Source organism: Orcinus orca, chromosome 14 (assembly GCF_937001465.1).
Source record: "Orcinus orca chromosome 14, mOrcOrc1.1, whole genome shotgun sequence".
Taxonomy (NCBI): Eukaryota; Metazoa; Chordata; class Mammalia; order Artiodactyla; family Delphinidae; genus Orcinus; species Orcinus orca.
Genome location: NC_064572.1, coordinates 15,615,862 through 15,636,468, shown reverse-complemented (window position 1 = coordinate 15,636,468; position 20,607 = coordinate 15,615,862).

Sequence of the window (20,607 nt, the reverse complement as noted above, 5' to 3'; positions counted from 1 at the left end):
GGCGGCATCAGCAGGAAGGAGTAATGGGGATGAAGTCAAAGGCATGAGGATGAAAGTCCACAAAGAGAAACACTTCCAGGAATTGAGAAAATAGCTTCGGGGATTTTATGAAACTTTAAGATAACATAATTCAAGAAAAAGCAACATTGAAAAACCTTAACTTTGAGTAACTACCTGTGCAGATGTGAGAAATCTCTATAACCAGTAAATAAAGGTGTTTCTACCAACAAGAGACGACATTGGCCAGTCTGATGAGGGCACCAAACAACACAGGACACCCCAAAGAGGATCAGTAGACTTAGATGTCAAAATAAAGTAAAATCAATGCACTACAGAGTATCCCTTTAGCCACAGTGGGCCAGTTCTTACTAGGAAACCTTATGTTAAGATAGGGCTATCTCTATATTATGTATAAACTTGTACAGAATTATATTTAGCCATAAAAGAAACTTTATCTATTTCTCATTCCAATGTCAGCATCCACATGTACAGGCATTTTCAATATAGTGTTCTTTTATTTATAACAATTATTTATGACAATGATTGAAAAGACTGGATTGAGGTTAACCCAAATGACAATTTCAGTAAAAATTGTGGCATACTGAGTGTGTAGACCAAATACACACTTCTCTTTAAATAATGTGAAATTAGCCAGGCCTCTTCCTGGTTGATTTGCTACACATCACATTAGCATAGCATACCCCATATTAACTAATTAATTCAGGAAGAGGCCCTACTAGTGGGATGTGTGTGCTGACATATTAATAATAACAATAATAACTAATTTGAAAAATAAGATTCCATTTAAAACAGCCACTGAGAAGGTACCACATAAGGAGATGATTATAAATTATAAATCCAAACGTTGAACAAGGGTGAAGGCCAGTCAGTTAAACGAGAAATCCAGTTTGTGGTGGAGGGGTCACTAGTGAACTGGGGAGAAATGTCCTAATGTGTATCTAAAAGCATACATAGCTTTAAATTTTTATTTTATTTTATTTTATTTGGCTGTGCCACATGGCTTGCTGGATCTCAGTTCCCTGACCATGACCAGGGATTGAACCCAGGCCACAGCAACCCAGGCGCCAAATTCCAACCACTAGACCATCAGGGAACTCCCACAGCATACTTTTTTTTTTTTTTTTTGCGGTACGCGGGCCTCTCACTGTTGTGGCCTCTCCCGTTGCGGAGCACAGGCTCCGGACGCGCAGGCTTAGTGGCCATGGCTCACGGGCCCAGCCGCTCCGCGGCATGTGGGATCTTCCCGGACCGGGGCACGAACCCGTGTCCCCTGCATCAGCAGGGTGACTCTCAACCACTGTGCCACCAGGGAAGCCCATACATATTTTTTTAAGTGAAATATGTAAACCAAACAAAACATGCCAAACAAAAGCACTTTGTTTCTATACCTATGTTAATTCAGAGGGTTTAAACAACAAAATAAAGAGCATCTACAGGGTATTACATTCATGAGAACATAGAGACAGCTATCTTACCTACAGGAGACTACAGATGGTATAGATTGGCATTTTATACAAATTTTAATGACAGTAGCATTTTGTATTGTAATCAATGCTGAGTTCACAGTTAAATCTTTAATGAGTTTGCCAGTGACAATGTGTTATTTAAAGGTAATTATTCTTCATAGTAACTGAATTAATGTTTCTCTGAATATTATTTTTTACATAAGGATGTTACAAAGACAGACAAAGCCATTGGATGGTTGCAATCATACTTTTTTTCATAATAAAATAATTATTTTTAAAAAAGGGAAAAGATAGAGTATCACAGTATAATGAAAGTCCCTGAAGGATAATTCTGCAGAGAGACAACTGATATTTAATTTAGTGAATCCTGATAATTGCTTATCTTTAAAGTCTGAACTGTAATTACAATTTACAAGATACAAATGAAAATCCCCTTAAGCACGTATATAAGCGATGGTCACTGGCAGTTGCATTTATAAAGTCTGATATCACCTTTGTTTTAATGAAGTAAAAATTTAAACAACTTAGTCTTTAAATGTTCAAATAAGATTATTTATGTTTAGTAAGTATCTAACTGGACATGGTGGTTAATACTGTATACCACCCAATTTACCAGAGTGTGGAAGTCAAAAACCCTAGCTGTCTAAGCAGCTGGTCATTTGTATTTTTTTTTTAATGCTGTCTCTCTTTTCCACTGATAAAATGGCAGCAATTTAAAGTAAGATTGCAGTTGGGGAAAAGTTGTCAAGTCCAATCTGCATTGTAAACAGAAAACATACAATAAGAAATGCCCAGAGAGAAATCCTGACAGGTCATCTGTCTGGGTGTTAGGTTGATGGTCATTTAGAGTAGTGAAACGTGTATAGTTTACTTGATGAGATGCTTTACATAATTTTTATCAGAACAAAATAAAAAAGGAATAGATAAGATAAACCCAGGGAAAGGTGAACCTTGATACTGCATTATGTTCTAAATCATAGCAAGAAACAATCAGAGTTTGATTTCCAAATCATTACCAAGACCAACAATAAACATATACAGTTGTATGAAAGACAAACCTCCAGCTCAGGCCTATTAGTGAGCTCTTCTATCAATCCCATAATTTCTATCCCATCGTTTTGTTCTCATTATTCTGGTATATCATCATATCTATAACATTTCAATTCCCATCAGTTTGCTGTTGACTCTCAAGTCTAGATGTTCATCTCAGCACAGTGTCCTGAGATCCTGGATCAAACATCCAACTGCTTAGTGAACATTTCCATGTGGATGTGACACAAGAACCTTAAGCCTTTATGCTCCCACATCAATCTTCCCTCCACTCTGTCTCCCAACCAGCTTTGTTTTCAGTGCTCCCACCCCCACCATCTATTCATTTATTCTTGAATCACCTTTTACTCATCTCCCTTATTTTTCCTTCACGTCTAATCTACCACCAAGTTCTTCTGGATCTACCACCAACATGTACCTCAATTACATTTTCTTCATACCACCTATGCTACTGCATTCCTTGTCCTAGCGATTATCTGCTTTTGCCTACACAGTTGTGATGGAGCACTCTTGCCCCCTTCTAAGCCATTCTCCACAATTAAGCCAGAGCAATACCTACGAAAAAAATGTCTTTATGTGTGCTTGAAAACCTTCATTGCTTCTCATTAATCTAGAGTGTGATTTGGAGGACAGAATTCATTGCTCTCAAAAAAGTCATAATGGTCAGTATGATGACAAACAAAAATAAAAGTGTCCATCAGGCCTCAGGTTATTCTCTCTCCTGTGTTCCACGTACACTTCATCTTTGCACCTTCTAGTTCTATTGAGCAAAAGCAGCCTCAGTCCCTCCCCCAGGCCCCCAGATATGTTCCCACAGAGGAAGCAGCTACACAGAGGCAGCAGTTCTCACAGTTCTCTCTGCAGCAGCTACACCGGCTTGGCTTCTCAGATTTTCCTATTATTCACACCTTGAAAGCCAAAATAAAGGGAAAATCTTGAAAGCAGCAATTAAAAATTGAATCTTACAAACGGAAACAATGAGCAAAATAATAGCTTATTTTTCATAAGAAGCCACGAGGTCAGAACAGAGTAGAACGACAACTATAAAATGCTAAAAGAAAAGAAATCCACCCAGGATTCTATATCTTAGTGAACATATTCTTCAAAAAAGAAGGCAAAATAAAGAAATTTTCAGATAAAAGAAAACTGACATAATTCTTTGCCAGCAGATGTGGTATGGAAGGAAGTTGTGGTAAAGGAAGTTCTTCAGGATGAATGGAAATGATAACAGACAGAAATTCACATTCAAAGAACAGAATGAAGAATACTAAAAATAGTAAATGTCCAAGGGAAAAAATATTTTTAATGTTTTTTTTTGTTTTTTATTCTTCTTCATTTCTATATAAATCATAACAATTTCAAGCAAAAATTATAATATTTTCTTATATGGTTTATAATCTATGTAGGTATGATACATGTAACAATTATAACATGAAAAATTAGGGACAGTGAATCATAAACCTATATGGTGGCAAGGTTTTTATGTTTTATATAAACAGGTATAGTATTAATAACAGTTCAACTGTGAAAAGTTAAGGGCATATATGTTTTACTGGAGAGCAGCCCCTTGGGGAAAAAAAAGAATTCTAGCTAAAAGGTAAATAAAAAATTAAGATGGAACTCTGAAAATATTCAAATAATCTAACAAAAGTCAGTAAAGGAGAAACCGAGGAATAAAAAAAATTAGAAAATGATATATAAACAACAAATAAGAAAATGATAAGCCCAAAGTCAAACGTATAAAAAAATATATTAGATGTAATGGGCAACAACTAAAAGATACAGGTTGTCAGAACGGATTTAAAAACTAGTCCCAACTATAAGATGTCTACAAGAGGCACATTTTCCATATAAAGAGAGGCAAGATGAAAGTAAATATATGGAAAACATACCATGCAAAGAGGTAGGCAAAGAGGTAGGCAGGAAGACCACAGTAACTAAATTAATAGCTGTTATGGGTCACCTTCACAAGCAGATGAACCCAACCCCAAATTTGGATCAATGTCAAGACTGATGAGGCCATCTGCACACACACCAAAAGGCTATGAAGGGGCTTCCCTGGTGGCGCAGTGGTTGAGAGTCCGCCTGCCGATGCAGGGGACACGGGTTCGTGCCCCGGTCTGGGAGGATCCCACATGCCACGGAGCGGCTGGGCCCGTGAGCCATGGCTGCTGAGCCTGCGCGTCCGGAGCCTGCACATCCGGAGCCTGTGCTCCGCAATGGGAGAGGCCACAACAGTGAGAGGCCCACGTACCACAAAAAAAAAAAAAAAAAAAAAGGCTATGAAGAGGTTTATTACTTACATAATTGAGGTCTTACAGAAGCAGGGAAGACAACTAAAGCAGGTCCAGAAGTGATGGCCCAGGTCTTTATTGTAGTTAGGGGGTACGGCTAGGGCTGGGGCTGGGGTGAGAGCTGCTGAGCACAGGCAGACCCTTGTAATGTTTGAATCTCCCACCTGCACTGAGGAGGGAACACCCAGGCTTGCTCTTCTCTAAGGGGAAAAAATTGAAAATTAATGATCTGTTGCCCACCCTGAGACATTAGAAGAAGAAGAGAAAGTATGCCCAAAGTATGTTGAAGGAGGGAAAAATAAGGATAAAAACAGAATTCCATTAAATAGAAAGTAGAAAAACAGAGAATCAATGAACCAAAAACTGGTTCTTTAAAAATTTAACTGAAATTAGTAAGCCTCTAGCAAGACTAATCTTAAAAAGCAAAAAGAAAAAATTGACAGTATTAGGAATAAAAAGGGGACATTAGCAGTCCTGCATACATTAAAGTGATAATAAAGGAGTGTTATGAATAACATAGTACCAATAAATCTGATAATGTAGATTCAATGGATACATTTCTCGAAAGGCAAAAATGATCAAAACTGACCTAAAAAGAAAAAACTCAAAAATCCCTATATCAACTGAAGACATTCGATTCCAAATATAATACCTTCCTAAAAGCAAATTTGGATATGGTTTCTTAGTGTGCTCTTTCAAATATTTTAAGCAGAATTATTACAAATGTTTTAACACAAATGTTCAGAAAATAGAAGAGGGAATGATTCACAGCTCATTTTATGAGGGTATTACTACCATGATACCAAAAACAGTCAAAGGTATAAGAAAAGAAAGTTACAGATGATTATTCCTCATGGACATAAAAGAAAATATTTACCGAATTCTCAGCAAATTGAATTATACAATATGTAAAAGAAAAAAAATTTCGTGACCATGTAACGTTTATTTTATAAATTAAAGTTTCTATAACATTTAAAATCAATAAATGTAATTCACCATGTTAATGGAATAAAGAGAAAAAAATGCATAACCATTGCAACAGATGCAAATACTTGACAAAATCCAACTCCCATTTATGACTAAACCTCTCAGGAGACCAGGAATAAAAGGACACTTAACCTGACTAAAGGCATCTATGATAAAATTTACAACTAACATCAAAACATCAAAAGGCTTGGTGCTTTCTAACTGAGACCAGGATTAAGGCAAGAACGTCCAATTTCAGCATTTCTGTTCAATATTGTAAGGAAGATCCTAACCAGTGCAGTAATGCAAGAAAAATAAAAAAAAAACATAAAAATTTGGAAAAGAGAAGTACAACTCAACTTGAAGTAACATGCTCAAACATATAGAAATACTTAATGAAACTACCCAAAATAATAATTACTAGGATTAAAAAGTAAGTTTAGGAAGGTTGTAGGATATAAGATCAGTGTATAAAAATAATTTGTGTCCATATACACCAGCAATGAGCAATTAGAAAATAAAATTATTTTAACAATTGTTTAAACAATTTCATTTATAATAACATCAAAATACTTCGGAATAAATTACTGAAAAACACAAGATAAATACACAGAAAACTATAAACTATTGCATGTTTTGGAAGATTCAATATTGTTAAGATGGCAGTTCTCCCCAAATTGATCTATAAAGTCCATGCAATTCTAATTAAAATACTAGTAGGATTTTATTTTAAAAGAAATAAACAAGTTGGTTTAAAAATTTATATACAAATACCAAGGACCTGAAACAACTAAAAAAAAAAAAAAAAAGAAGACCAAGTTTGAAGAATTTACACTCCCTAATTTCAATAGTTGTTATAAAGTTACATTAATCAAGTCAGTGTTGTATTGGTACCAGGAGATATATATATATATATATATATATATATATATATATCTCAATGGAACAGAATAAGGTCAATAATAAGCCCATAGTTACATGGTAAATTGATTTTCTCCAAAGGTATAAATGTAATTTAATGAGTAAACATAGCCTTTACAACAAATGGTATTAGAACAACAGGATATCTATGTGGAAAATAATACTAAACCCTAACCTCACACCAGAAATAAAACTTAAAATGAATCATAAACCTAAATATGAGAGCTAAAGCCATACCAGAAGACAAAACAGGAGAAAATCTTTGTGACATTGGGTAAGGAGATATTTCGTAAGCAGAACACACACAAAAACCCCCACAATCTATGAATGAATAAACCAATTAACAAAATGAGCCTTGTCAAAACTAAAAACATTTTCTTTATGTATTGGTCATGGTTTTCCAGAGAAACGGAAGCAAAAGGATATGGATAGATGACAGATTCAGATAGATGATAGATATTGTAGATAGATAGATAGGGATTTATTGATATTTTAAGGAATTAGCTCATGTGATGTGGAGGCTTGGCAAGCCCAAAATCTGCAGTACAGGCCAGCAAACTGGAGACCCAGGGAAGACTTGCAGTTCAAGTTTTGGTCCACCCATTTAAATGTCAATCTAACCCCCCCAAAAAAATAAAACACCTTCACAGAAATATCCACAATAATTTTTGACCAAATATCAGGGTATCGTAGCCTAGCCAAGGTAACACATAAAATTAACTCACACTCTTTAAATGACATATTTAGGTTAACTAAAAGATAAGCTACATTTGGGAGAAAATACTTGCAAAACACAAATCTGGCTTGCATCCAGAACAAAAAACTTTTACAGCTCAATAATAAGACAAATGATCCAATAAAAACAGGCAACATATTTGTGCAGATAGTTCAAAAGAAGGTGTACAATGGCCACTGAATACATGAAAAGATGCATCAAATCACTACTCATTAGGCAAATACATTCTAAAACTACCCACTAGAATATCTAAAGCTGAAAGAACTGACATTACCAAGTATTGGCAAGAATGTGGAGCAATTAGAACTATCATGCATTGCTAGTGAGAATGACAAACTGTACAACCACTCTGGATACTATGTCAACATGCTATCAAATTGAACATATATTTACCATTTGACCTAGTAATCCCACTCATGGCATTGCGCAATACAATCCTCCAGCCACAGGTGGCGTATTTAGTTTCTCAGTCACACTAGCTTCACTTCAAGTTCCAAACAGTCACCTGTGGCTAGTGGCTACCATATGGTAAAATGTGGCTATAGGAACACATCCATTGTATCAGAACAATATATTACAATGTGTTTCATTGGAAACATTACCCAAGAGAAATGCAAGAAAACATGTCTACACAGAAACTTATTTACTGATATTAGTAACAGCATTAGTCATAACAATGTAAAATGGAAGCAACACAATGATCCATCAACTAGTAAGTACATAAGCAAAATGTGGCCTATTCATATTATGGAATACCACTCAACAATACAAAAAAACCCCAAATAATAGTACACACATTTCAGGAATGAATCTCAGATACATATATGCTATAGAAATAAGTCTAGTATAACTTCATATAGTGTGCACATGTTTATATGAAATTCTTGAAAATACAAACTTATGGTGATAGAAAGCAGATCAGTGGTTGCCTGTGGCTGGTAGTCTGGAGACAGTTGACTGAGAAAGGGCATGAAGAAACTTTTCAGAGTGACAGAACTTTTCTATATCTTGAATTTGATGGAGGTTATATAATTGTATACAGTTAGAAAAATCCATCACTGTATATCTAATATCAGTGGATTTTGTCATGTGTAAATTATATCTCAAAGGAACTAAAACAAGCACACACACAAACACACACACACAACTCTTACACACACACTTACCAAACCACTCTATACTTCTTAGTTTACCTGAGCTTTGTATTTGCTCAAAAAAGAGAAGCAACCACACACATGTATGTATACTTTGACAAAGATGTCACTGCAATGCAGGAAGGATTTTTAAAATAAATGTTGATGTGTCAATTGGATATCCATTTTGAAAAAAATTGGACCTTGATCCAAAATTCACGCCACACACCAAAATTAATGCCGTGCTCATTGCATATCTAATTGAAAATGGTAAAACAACAAAATATTCAGAAGAAAGCAGAAAAATATCTTCAGGACTTTGAAGGAGGCAAACATTTCTGAAACAGGATGGGAAAATAAATAACCATAAATGATTTTAAAACTTTGATGAATCAGAACATATTAAGGACTTTTATTAATAAAGAGAAAAAGGCATGCTGCAGAGTGGGAGAAGATATTTGAGGTATCTGACAGAAGACTTGTATCCACCATATATAAAGAATTTTTGCAAGTTAATAAGAAAAAGTCAAAATAAAATTAAAATCTGGGCAAAAAAACTTGTTCAGGAAATTCATGAGTATATTCAAATAGCCAAAATACATACAAAATGTGCTTAACCTCATTAGACATTAGGAAAATGCAAAAACCACAAAGTCATATAACTACATTCCCATTAGAATGGATACAATTAAAAAAGATGAAGGAAAAGGAGAAGAAAATGTATACCAAGTTTAGGTGAGAATGTGGTAAAACTATTATTCATACATTGCTGGTGGTATGTATATTGATATATTCACTTTGGAAAACTCTTTGAAAATGATTAATAAAACTAAATATATGCAATGCCTATTACCCAGCAATTCCACCCCTAGGTACATATCCTATTGATATACATTCACACTTACCAGAAGACATGCACAGAAATGTTCAGGTATTTGTAATGTTCACTATTTGTAAAAATGTTCACTATTTGTAAAAAAAACACAAAAAAACTAGAAACTAAACAAATGATAATCAACAGTTGAGTGAAAAAAATAACCTATAGCGTAATCAGTGAACCTCTATAAAACATTGAGAATGAACAAACTACAAGTATATGCAATGAAATGGATAAATATCATAAACTTAATGACAAAAAAGGACTGCCTAATGTAAAATTCCATTTATAAAAATTTCAAAAACAGGCAAAACTACCCTATGCTGTTAGAGACCAAGACAATAGTTGCTTTGGGCACGGAAAGTCACTAGATGTAAGGATAGCTTCACGTCCTACTTCTTTATCTGAATGCTGTTTATAAAAATGTGGCAATTTGTGACAATTTCATTGAGCTGTACAAGTTTTTGAATATTTATTATATTTCAAGAAAAGTTGTTTCTGAAGAAAACAACACCAGGGAAAAAATGGCAGCTGGTTATTAAAAGCATGACAGCCAAAGCCTGAAGGGCTGCAGATGGAACAGAAGACAGGGATTTCAAGCTACTCAGAGAAATGTTATTTATGGACATATGAAAAACAGTTTTCTAGATAGTCATCCCAGCTTCCTCAGAGATGCATTATCTAGTTGAATAGCATTATTTATTTTGCTTTGACTTTTCTTAAGTTGGCGCTGAAAACTAAAAGAAATCTGGATCATCTCACTGCACAAAAACTCAAGATGCCCACCATTGGTATCTGATGACTGACAATGTAACGTAGAGCAAGAACCCTTTTCCTCAATAGCTAGTATCATGGTGTGAAATGTTAGTAAATATCTGCTTATTTGTCTCTTTTGTGCAAGGTATTTTCAATTCCTTGCCACATTTTTCCAAATTGGAGTTTCCTTTTTGTAAGAGGCCGGCAAAACTTAGAGAAAAGTTCTAAAAGTCCTAAAAGTTCTAAAAAGGATGGCTTTCAACAATTCAGAAAGAGATAACAGCACCCTAGAAAGTAAAGAAAGAGAAAAAAAAAATCTCCCTTAAATTGAATCACTTGCTCGATGTTACAAAGAGAAAACTCAGAATCATATATTCATGAGAAATTAACCAGGATCATTGCAAATAAATGAAAACAACATGCAAATAATGTGAGCATGAAAAACAATGAAAACAAATTAACAAAATACAATGGTTCCTATAAGTAGAACAAAGCCAAATGCATTGTCCCTTTGTGAACTTGATATAGTCAATTTTCAACACACATGGAAATCACAAATTTTTATTGTCTACTTTAAAGTTGATGAATAGAATAAAATATTAAATGTAGGTAATCCATAGTAAAAATCAAATGGCAATGCTATTTCTGTCAAAGTAACATATCTTCCAATTTACATGTTAATTACTGGTGGTAAAGAAAGGGAAATTTACCAAAAAAATATTTGCTTTGATGTCCCATTATCGGCATGAACATGGTTCCCAGCTTATTTGTAACCATCCTCCCTGTTAAATAAGATAAACATTTGCCGGACAGTTCAAAGTTTAATCTGAACACATTCCAAGCACCTAAAATTCTTATAGGAATATCTTTGACAAACATCCCCCACTCCCTATTCAATATTTTGAAGCCTCCTTCAGAAACAAAAATGGTAAGTATAATTTTATCAGAAAGATTTCCCCATCAAAAGATTTTTCCCATCAGAAATTTAGCACTTAAATCTTTGGAAATCATCTTTTAAGTCTCCTGAAAATGAAGTTTGTAGAAGAGATGGTGGCACATTACTCTTGATATTCTTGAAGAAAAATAAAAGCAAGTAGTAAAACGAAGCCCTGAGAGAAATCAGGGTGAATTTCAAGAACCACATACAAGAGTTTTTTGAAGTATATATACTATTTTTTCCATCATAGTGATAAAATTTTTGAGAGCAAAAAACTCAAGTTAAGCCCCCTCAGTTCAACTTCATCAATTTACGTAGGTGGGAAAATGGATGCCCCGCAGAGTCATATCAGTTGCTCAAGGCACATAATAAGCCTGTATCAGAAGTAGTCCTGGAACCCGTTTCCCGATTGTCTGATCCACTACCCATTTACTCTTCCACACCACCTCTCTCAGTGGTGCTCCTTCCAATCTTGAGTTAAGCTGCTTGCTAGAGCACACTAGCTATGCACTGGCACAAGAAAATGAATGCACTTTATCCCAAACTCCCAGTGCCCTGGATCAAACGTTGTGGCAATAAAAAACAAATCATTCTCCCCAGGCTTTGCCATTATGACATTAACTAGAATCACTCTATGTTTTTCACCATGATCCTTGGAAGGTCAGTTTTCTTTCTTGTAAATAATTCTTTAAATATGAGAGTTCTATAGCTTCAGTTTGTCAACTCACTCTATCATGCCTTTAGTAGTTTATTTGTTAGTGCCTATGAAATCCCTGTTTTTAATTCCAAACTAGTAACCCTGCCCTAAATTGAATAAGAAAGTTGACAGAAGGATAGAGGTAAGCTGACAATGTTTGAGTTTAGGCTAATTGAACAAGAAAGCCTTCTAAGGGCTTCCTTGGTGGCGCAGTGGTTAAGAGTCCGCCTGCCAATGCAGGCGACACGGGTTCGTGCCCCGGTCTGGGAAGATCCCACGTGCCGCGGAGCGGCTGGGCCCGTGAGCCATGGCCTCTGAGCCTGCACGTCCGGAGCCTGTGCTCCGCAACGGGAGAGGCCACAACAGTGAGAGGCCTGCGTACAGCAAAAAAAAAAAAAAAAAAAAAAAAAAAAAGCCTTCTATTGGATGGAGCATTGTGCTCGAAATCTATTCTCTTCTTGCCAGTGAGTGACTGATTCTGTGCGGCAGCTCTCTTTGCCTCCTTTCTTCCCCAGGTAAATGAGATTCAGTAATAACATTTGAGAGCAGAATGGCAAGGAGTAAAGAAGAAAGCAGCTCCTTTAAGGTACTTTCCATTTATCAAAGATACAGGGTAGCTGTCATAAACAGGAAAATTTCTGGATTCATTCCACTTGAGATGAGCAGAAGGCAAGAACAAATAGATGCTGTTTTCATCCTCAACTCTTCAATCTCTCTTCTCTAGATGGTCTGGAAAAACCTATATCTAACACCTCAAATTTTCAAGCTACCTTTCTATTGATGGTGACTCTGCCTCCACTCACCTCAAGTGTAGATACTGCTCAATATTCTTTCCTAAACAGGTTCATGTTATAAAGGCCAATATTATTACCATGCTCAAATATTACTGAAAGTTTCCTTGGAACACAGAACAAGCTCCTTGGCATGGCAAAGTCATCTACCAACTGGTCCCAACATCTCTCGCTCTGACCCTACCTTCAACCCATCATGGAAATTCACAGTTTTACAAGTATATCATACATGTCCATACCACTATTCTTTTCCTTTTATTGAATTCTAAAGTAGCCCTTCCCCAACTTTTTAACATATAAACTTCATGTCCCTTATGAAACTTCCCCATACCGCCCTAGTTCAAGTATTTTTAATTTCTATTTCTATTGCTGCTATGCCTCTCATTTCAGTGTCTGTCTTATGTAAGTTGTGTGTTTTTTTTCTCTTTCCACATGTGTTCTGGAAGCTCCTGAATCTTACTCATCTTCATGTTTTATCAGTACCATGGGCAATGCTTTTCATAAACAGTACACACACATTCTGGCCACCCAAGAAGTTTATATGTCACGTTAAATTGAGAAGTGAATAAAATAATGTCTTATCTGACTTAGCAAACACAGAATGACTTAGTCTAGGAGGAAATTTATCAGTTTTTTCAGAAATGAAGGAAAGTAGTGTTATCAGTGTTTCATTAGGAAAACAGATATTACAGCAGGTATTTCAAGAAGGAAGGCATTCCATGAAGAAAATTTAGCAGCTCTCAAAACCACCTGGAGACTGAGAAATCAAGGTCAGGAAAAATACTACTTACTGATGTTCAAGAAATCAGGAATAGCAAGAGAGGACAGCCAATGAGCTCAGCTACCTGCATGCCCTGCACAGGGGGACTCTCAGAGTTGCTGGAACCGACTGACATTCACACTTCTGCCTAAATCTGCCAAGAGGCCATAACAGCTTCTGTTCGTCTTCCACCTCCCAAATCTCAAGCAAGTGTATCTAATTGATGCCTATGATTGCTGGCAGAGGTCCTGAGAAATATAGTTACCAGGATTCTAGGCACTATTATGTAAGAGGAAACACTGAAAAGGAAAAAGATTGTTGATATATAATAGCTAATGGGGCACACAAAGGCCCAGAGGTCACTGTGAATCAAGACTATTTTTCTGAGCTGTGGAATTCAGATACAAATATACACGACTGAGTGCAAATTATATGTTGGATTCATAAAGCATGTAACTGCTCAGAACTTTAACCCTGTTGAGCTAAGTGAGTTGACCTAGGATGTCATAGTCTAGTTACTTAGCTGACAGAGACCCAGTTAAAGTCTCAAAAAAACAATAAACTATGTATTTCTTGAATTTTTCTTTATCGCAAATTCTAAGCACTTGTAATACCATTTAAATTGTCAGGAGGAAATAAGATTAATTGATAAGAAGAAAACGAAAAAAATTTATTACCTTCATGTGAAATAAAGAAAAATTGTTTTTACCATAACAGTGATCTCAGTATTTTGAGAGGCTGTAAAAGTTGCCAAATCAGTAATAAAAACCGTTACTTCAATGTGGAAGAAAACTACAGGCCCTGACATGAATTCCACCAGAAAGCTACCAATGTCCCATAAACAGTTAGAAGGAACCAACATTTTCATGCTTCTTTCTTTCAAGTAACCACTTTATGCTTATTTTGAAGAAATGCAACCTCTTCTGGAACATTAAAGTTCATTCAATTTCCATTCATTTACTTAACCTGTCATTTTATTTCTCTCTTCTTCAATATTTGCATATGAGTATGTTGTAGGAACCAATAAAATCTGGATTATGAGAACAGCATGAAATCTACAGCTATGAAGTTAGGCATGATTAATATTTGAAGCAAATATTGCCAACAGATAGCATAGTACATTTTTGGGAAAACTGTCCTCTTGCCAAATAGAATAGGGACTATGGGACACAGGAGGGAAAAAGAAGTGAGAAAATATACAAAGATATATGTAAGTCTGTAAAGCATCATGAGATATTTTGGCTATATCACTAATGGTTGTGTGACATTTGACAAACTGTGTAATCTCTCTCTGCCTCCATTTCGTTTGCTGTTCTTTAACCCACATCTGGGGTGTGAAAGCGAGGTTCCCTGTAGCCCATTCAGGCATTTCTCGGATCAGGAGTACAAAACCAGTGAAGCTTGTGGCCCTTACTCTGCTTCAGCCTGAGCCATTATTGTGCCTTGGACGTCTGCATAGGATTCCTTTTGAAATGAGGATTTCCAGCTGAAGAATATTTGAGATCCACCGGTTTAAATGAACTACAAGAGGTAACAGTTTAGGAATGTGATGTTTTCTTTCTGTGAGGTGGTGTTAGACAAAACCTCTCAAGGGATATAAGTATCTCTATAGTTTGAAATTATGTCTAGGAAGGAAGACTTCATTATGGTTTTCTTGCTATACTGCACAGCTTCGCCTTTATCCTAAAGTTCTCTTTGGGGGATTTAATACATCTTTACAATAGTCAAAGAAATTAATACACATGCAGAAGACCATTTTTCATCTATCAGATGAGAGAAAATTTAAAAGGAGTAATTTTTTTTTTGCAAACAAAATTTTAATGAGGAATATAAAGACGAACAATAGTAGACAAAATTGTTACTCTTCATGACAAGATTCAATGTTGATAGAATGTCAGTTCTCTCCAAATTATTTTAAGATTTAAAACAAAGGAGTAATATTTTTAAGACTATGTATAGGCAGCAATTTCTTTTTATTTATTTATTTATTTATTTTTTTGTCTGCATTTGGTCTTCATTGCATGGGCTTTCCCTAGTTGTGGTGAGTAGGGGATACTCTTTGCTGCGGTGCGCAGGCTTCTCATTGTGGTGGCTTCTTTTGTTGCGGAGCATGGGCTCTAGGCACGCGGGCTTCAGTAGTTGCAGCACACGGGCTCAGTAGTCATGGCGCACAGGCTTAGTTTCTCCACGGCATGTGGGATCTTCCCGGACTAGGGTTCAAACCCGTGTCCCCTGCATTGGCAGGAGGATTCTTAACCACTGCACCACCAGGGAAGTCCCTAGGAAGTAATTTCTTATACTTCCAAAGTGGTTGTAAATTGGGACACACTTGTAGGAAAGAAAGGAAATTGGCAATATACATCAAAAACATAAAGGATTTCTGCTCTTTGTATTAATAATTTCACTTCTACAAATGAAGCCTAAAATAATCCAATTAATAAAATTATTTGCATACCTAGATACTCTTTTCTGCATTATTCTATAGAAAGTATATCAGAACCAGTATAAATTGAGGGGTGATTGTATGAACTGTACTGCATACACGCACATATTGGGATACTATGTGGGTACTAAATACAGGTTTTTGAGACTTGTTAATGACACATGAGACTTTTTTGTGATGTAACATTAATTATAAGTAAACAGAAAAAATTTGGCAGAAAAGCTACAAAATATTAACAGTGACCAATGAAGGGTGGTGAGTATATGTATGATTTCCCTACTTATAGTGTGTTCTTTTTTTTCCAAAGAATAAACATTAAATTCATCATAAACAAAATAATATTACATAGAAAACTAGGCCAATTTATACTCAGTGAAGTTAGGGAGAAATGTTCACTCTCTCAGAGATAATATTTTATGTAGTAAAGGTATATTTAGAAATGTGTCTATCTTTGAAAGTCAAAGTGGACAGCATTGCCAATATTCTTTATATTATCTCAATTATCTGTATGATGCAGATCACTCTTGCCTTCAGCTATTCATTATTTAACATTAAAGTTGATATCTTACTTCACAGTAAACTGACTAATCCAGATTGAATTCCCTAGTATCTAGGTTTAATGAAGATCAAGCATTTGCAAAACTATTGTCAAAGATAAGCAAAGCCAGGCTTCCCTGGTGGCGCAGTGGTTGGGAGTCTGCCTGCCGATGCAGGGGACGTGGGTTCGTGCCCTGGTCCAGGAGGATCCCACATGCCACGGAGCAGCTGGGCCTGTGAGCCATGGCCACTGAGCCTGCGCGTCCGGAGCCTGTGCTCCGCAACGCGAGAGGCCACAACAGTGAGAGGCCCACGTATCGCAAAAAAAAAAAGATAAGCAAAGCTGGACACTAGATAAAATGGCTAAGGGCAGATTTTTAATCAGTAATAAGTACTTCAATAGGGAAACAAGTCCAGTGTCAAGTTGTACAGAGATGACTGCGTGTTTTGAAGGAAGAATGAGGGAATAGGGAAGGGGTTAAGCAGGAGCTCGGTAGAATCAGAAAAGTAAAAATGCCAAGGGTCTGTCAGGGTAAATACGAAATACGACTGAGCCAGCTTCCTCTGTTAGCTGGCAATGATCAACTTTAGGATTCTGTCCATCCACAGGGACTGGGAGACAGGCCCTATGCTTCCTGATGACTGCATTTCAAAGGACGGCCTTCAGATCCCTGGGAAAGACACTCCTGAGTTGTAGGAGACATGTAAACATCCCAAAGGGACAAAGGAAGGATTCACAAGGGCAAGCCCTTTTTAGTAAATGCCCTAAGAAAGGGTGGTCGAGGGTCCACCCTCAGGTGTTGGTTAGAACAGTCAATTCTTTTGGTAGTCTGGAGCTTTCTCAGGCTGTAACTTTAAGGGGGACTGGGTCACCCTAGGGATGAGGCCTTGAGCTATCAGAAACTATGTTAGTGTTTGTTCAAGTCTTTATAGACCAGAGTTGAGACCCAATGGAGAAGATGGCTCAGAGGAGCCTGGCTAGAATTTGGTTAAGGAGAGCATTTTGTCAGTATCAGCATCTTCCAAGTGGAATACAATAGTCTCAAGCACAACTACACTGAGAAAGAAGAAAGTACTGGCAGTTTTAGAAAGTTCATCTATATACTCTTCCCTTATATCTAGCAGCTCCTTTCTGTTTTAGCTCACAATGAACTTAAATAATGCTAGTTGATTAATTTTTAGAGCTTGAGTATGATCCATTTAAGTAGCTGTTATCCTGTTTTTGCTAGAGAAGCCCCAGATAAAGTGCTAAGAGTGATCAATAATACATATTAATTAAGCACATACAAGTTCAGCAACGTGAGAACAATATTTGTATGTCAAAAGCAGTTTTAGGAAAATGTCAAAACTTTTAACTCACATTCTCATGCACAATTAATCCATTATATTCAACTCAACAATACGTTATTGAGAGTTTGCTTATAATAGGCACTGCTTCATTACTCATCACTACTCACCTCGACAAGCTCTTTTCTGTGGCTATAACAGTTGACTGAAAATGAATGTTTAACAGTACAATTTTTCAAACGTCCTCTAGAAATAAAATGAGTAGTGGAATAGGATTCTTTCTCATCTTTTGTATGAATATTCACATACTAAGCTTAGGTGTCATAGCTGTTTTTTCAAAAAAGATAAATTAGAAATTGATCAAGCTATTACAAAGGCATGTATAATTTAATAACTGGCTAGAAAGGGAATATATATTATTGTGTTTAAGAGCAAGGTCTCTGGAGTCAGGTAAAGCAGGGTTTGCTTCCTCAACTGTTCTATGGGACTTTATTTCTCTTGCAAATGAAGGATACTAATTCCTACCACATAGACTGCTGCTCTGAGGTTAGATGAGATACTGTATGTACAACTCCTGATATGTAATAACTTCTCAATAATAATTATTATGAATTATTATTTTTCTTTCATAATTGAGTTTCTGTGGGAGTCCTGAATTAGAAGTATATCATCAGGCAGAACAGACAGACCAACTGAAAAGTTAATATATGAAAACACACTAATGTGCTAAATGTTCAAATGGAAAACAAAATGACAGAATTATATTTAATTTAAATCTGATGCTGCCTAAAGAAATTCCAGAATGATCATAGAAAACCTAATACTTGAATTTAGTCTAAAAGAATAAACATGTTTACTAAGTAAATGAGAAGAAAAGTTTATGTGTAACAAGCACTGTGTCCAAGATGGGAAACTAGAGGCAGGATAGGAATAAAGATGCAGACATAGAGAATGGACTTGAGGACACGGGGTGGGGGGCGGAGGGGGGCGGGGGGAAGGGCAAGCTGGGACAAAGTGAGAGAGTAGTACTGACATATATACACACTACCAAATGTAAAATCAATAGCTAGTGGGAAGCAGCCGCATAGCACAGGGAGATCAGCTCGGTGCTTTGTGACCACCTAGAGGGGTGGGATAGGGAGGGTGGGAGGGAGATGCAAGAGGGAGGGGATATGGGGATATATGTATACGTATAGCCGATTCACTTTGCTATACAGCAGAAACTAACACACCATTGCAAAGCAATTACACTCCAATAAAGGTGTTTAAAAAAAAAGAAAAAAGAAAAGAAAAGAAGCATCATGTCCAAGATGGGAGGCTGGAAAGGGAATTGTGGGGAAAGATAAAATCAGTACGGGTTGGAGTACAGAGTTGGTTGGAGTTTGAGAGGTGGGGGAGATTGAGGCTTCTTTGGAATACATTTTGTGGGTATTGATTTAGGGCTGTGAATCTGTCTTTTAGACAGCGTGTACCCAAATGAAGGACTATTATATGCACATCTGTATTTTGGGATAATAGCTCTGACTTTCCTCCAAAAGTATGCAAATCCTACTTTTTCTCTCCGGAGTCAAATATATTGAATAAGTTCCTGACTTACAGAAAAGCAGGAAGATCTTTCTTTTTGCAAATTAGCAATGACAAAGGAGAATGTTTTTAATTGTTTGCCTTGAAATTTAAAATACCCACCCTTAATTTTGAGCCTACAAAATGTGCAAGTTCCCTCTCTTCCAAGCTCTACCGGATAATCCACAACGAATCTGTAGCTGAGGATTTCTGACACGTTTTCAGGTGTGCCCACAGAGGAAGAATGAACACACACAAAAGCGGTGGTCAATACTGAGAGACTCTATTTCATATTAGAAACTGCACCATTGGTACAAAAGTTGGAGAAGAACCATCCATGTCTGTCTGAGTTGTGCCGCTGCTCTTTTGAACGTCTGTGATAATATCTAAGGAACATTTCTCCACTTAAATTGTCCTTTTATCATTGCACCAAAATAAGCTGTCGAGCGGCTAGCAGTACTACACTGTGCTTCTATGTTATTAAGTTTACTTCTAACATAAAAATACAGGCATCTTTTCTACTTTTCAGAATTTTTAAGGTCTTCAGGATAAATGGCTTTGTAAACCTCCTGTTTGTGCAGGCTGTCTTGATGGTCATCATAAAAGCTAGCGTGAAACTTATTTTAAAAGTATAAACTGCAAGAAGATAACACTACACACAATTCAGGCTTGACAGTCATTTCACAAATGAAGGTTAATCAAAAGGATTGATTTGATGTACTCTATTTAACAACGTTACCAGTGAGAACTAGTGACAAGATGAAAGCTTTGCTATGTGCAAAATCAAAATCTGAGATATCTGCCAACCACACAAACCTGACTGTATTCCTGTTGCTTTTATCTCTTTTAATGGGACCATTAGATGGTCCTCCTCCTAGATGTCCTCAAAATTGTGTTTAAATTTCTCTCTCCCTTATCCCTTCCAAGTATTGTTAGTCACAGAGCCTTGCAGATTAAAATAAACTGCTTCTAAAACTCTACACACACACACACACACACACACACACACACACACACACACACACACACACACACACCCTTCTGTTTTATTCCCACTGCCACTTCACTAGTTTAAACCCTTATAACTTATCTGGACTGTTCCAATAACTTTTAAATTGTCTCATGTCACCAGGCTCTCTCTGTTCAAGCCAAACCACACACTGTTGCCATAGGAACCTTCCCCAAGAATAACTTTAATCTTTTTCTTAGTGGATCAAACAGTTTCAGTGGGCTCTCCTTTGCCTACAAGGTAACTCATTAGCATAGCATAGCAGACTGTCCAAAATCTGTTTTTTCAAGTTGTCTTTCACTAAACCTGTCCATTCACTATCTGTTCCTCCCAAACTGGACCGTACCATTAGTTTCACAATCA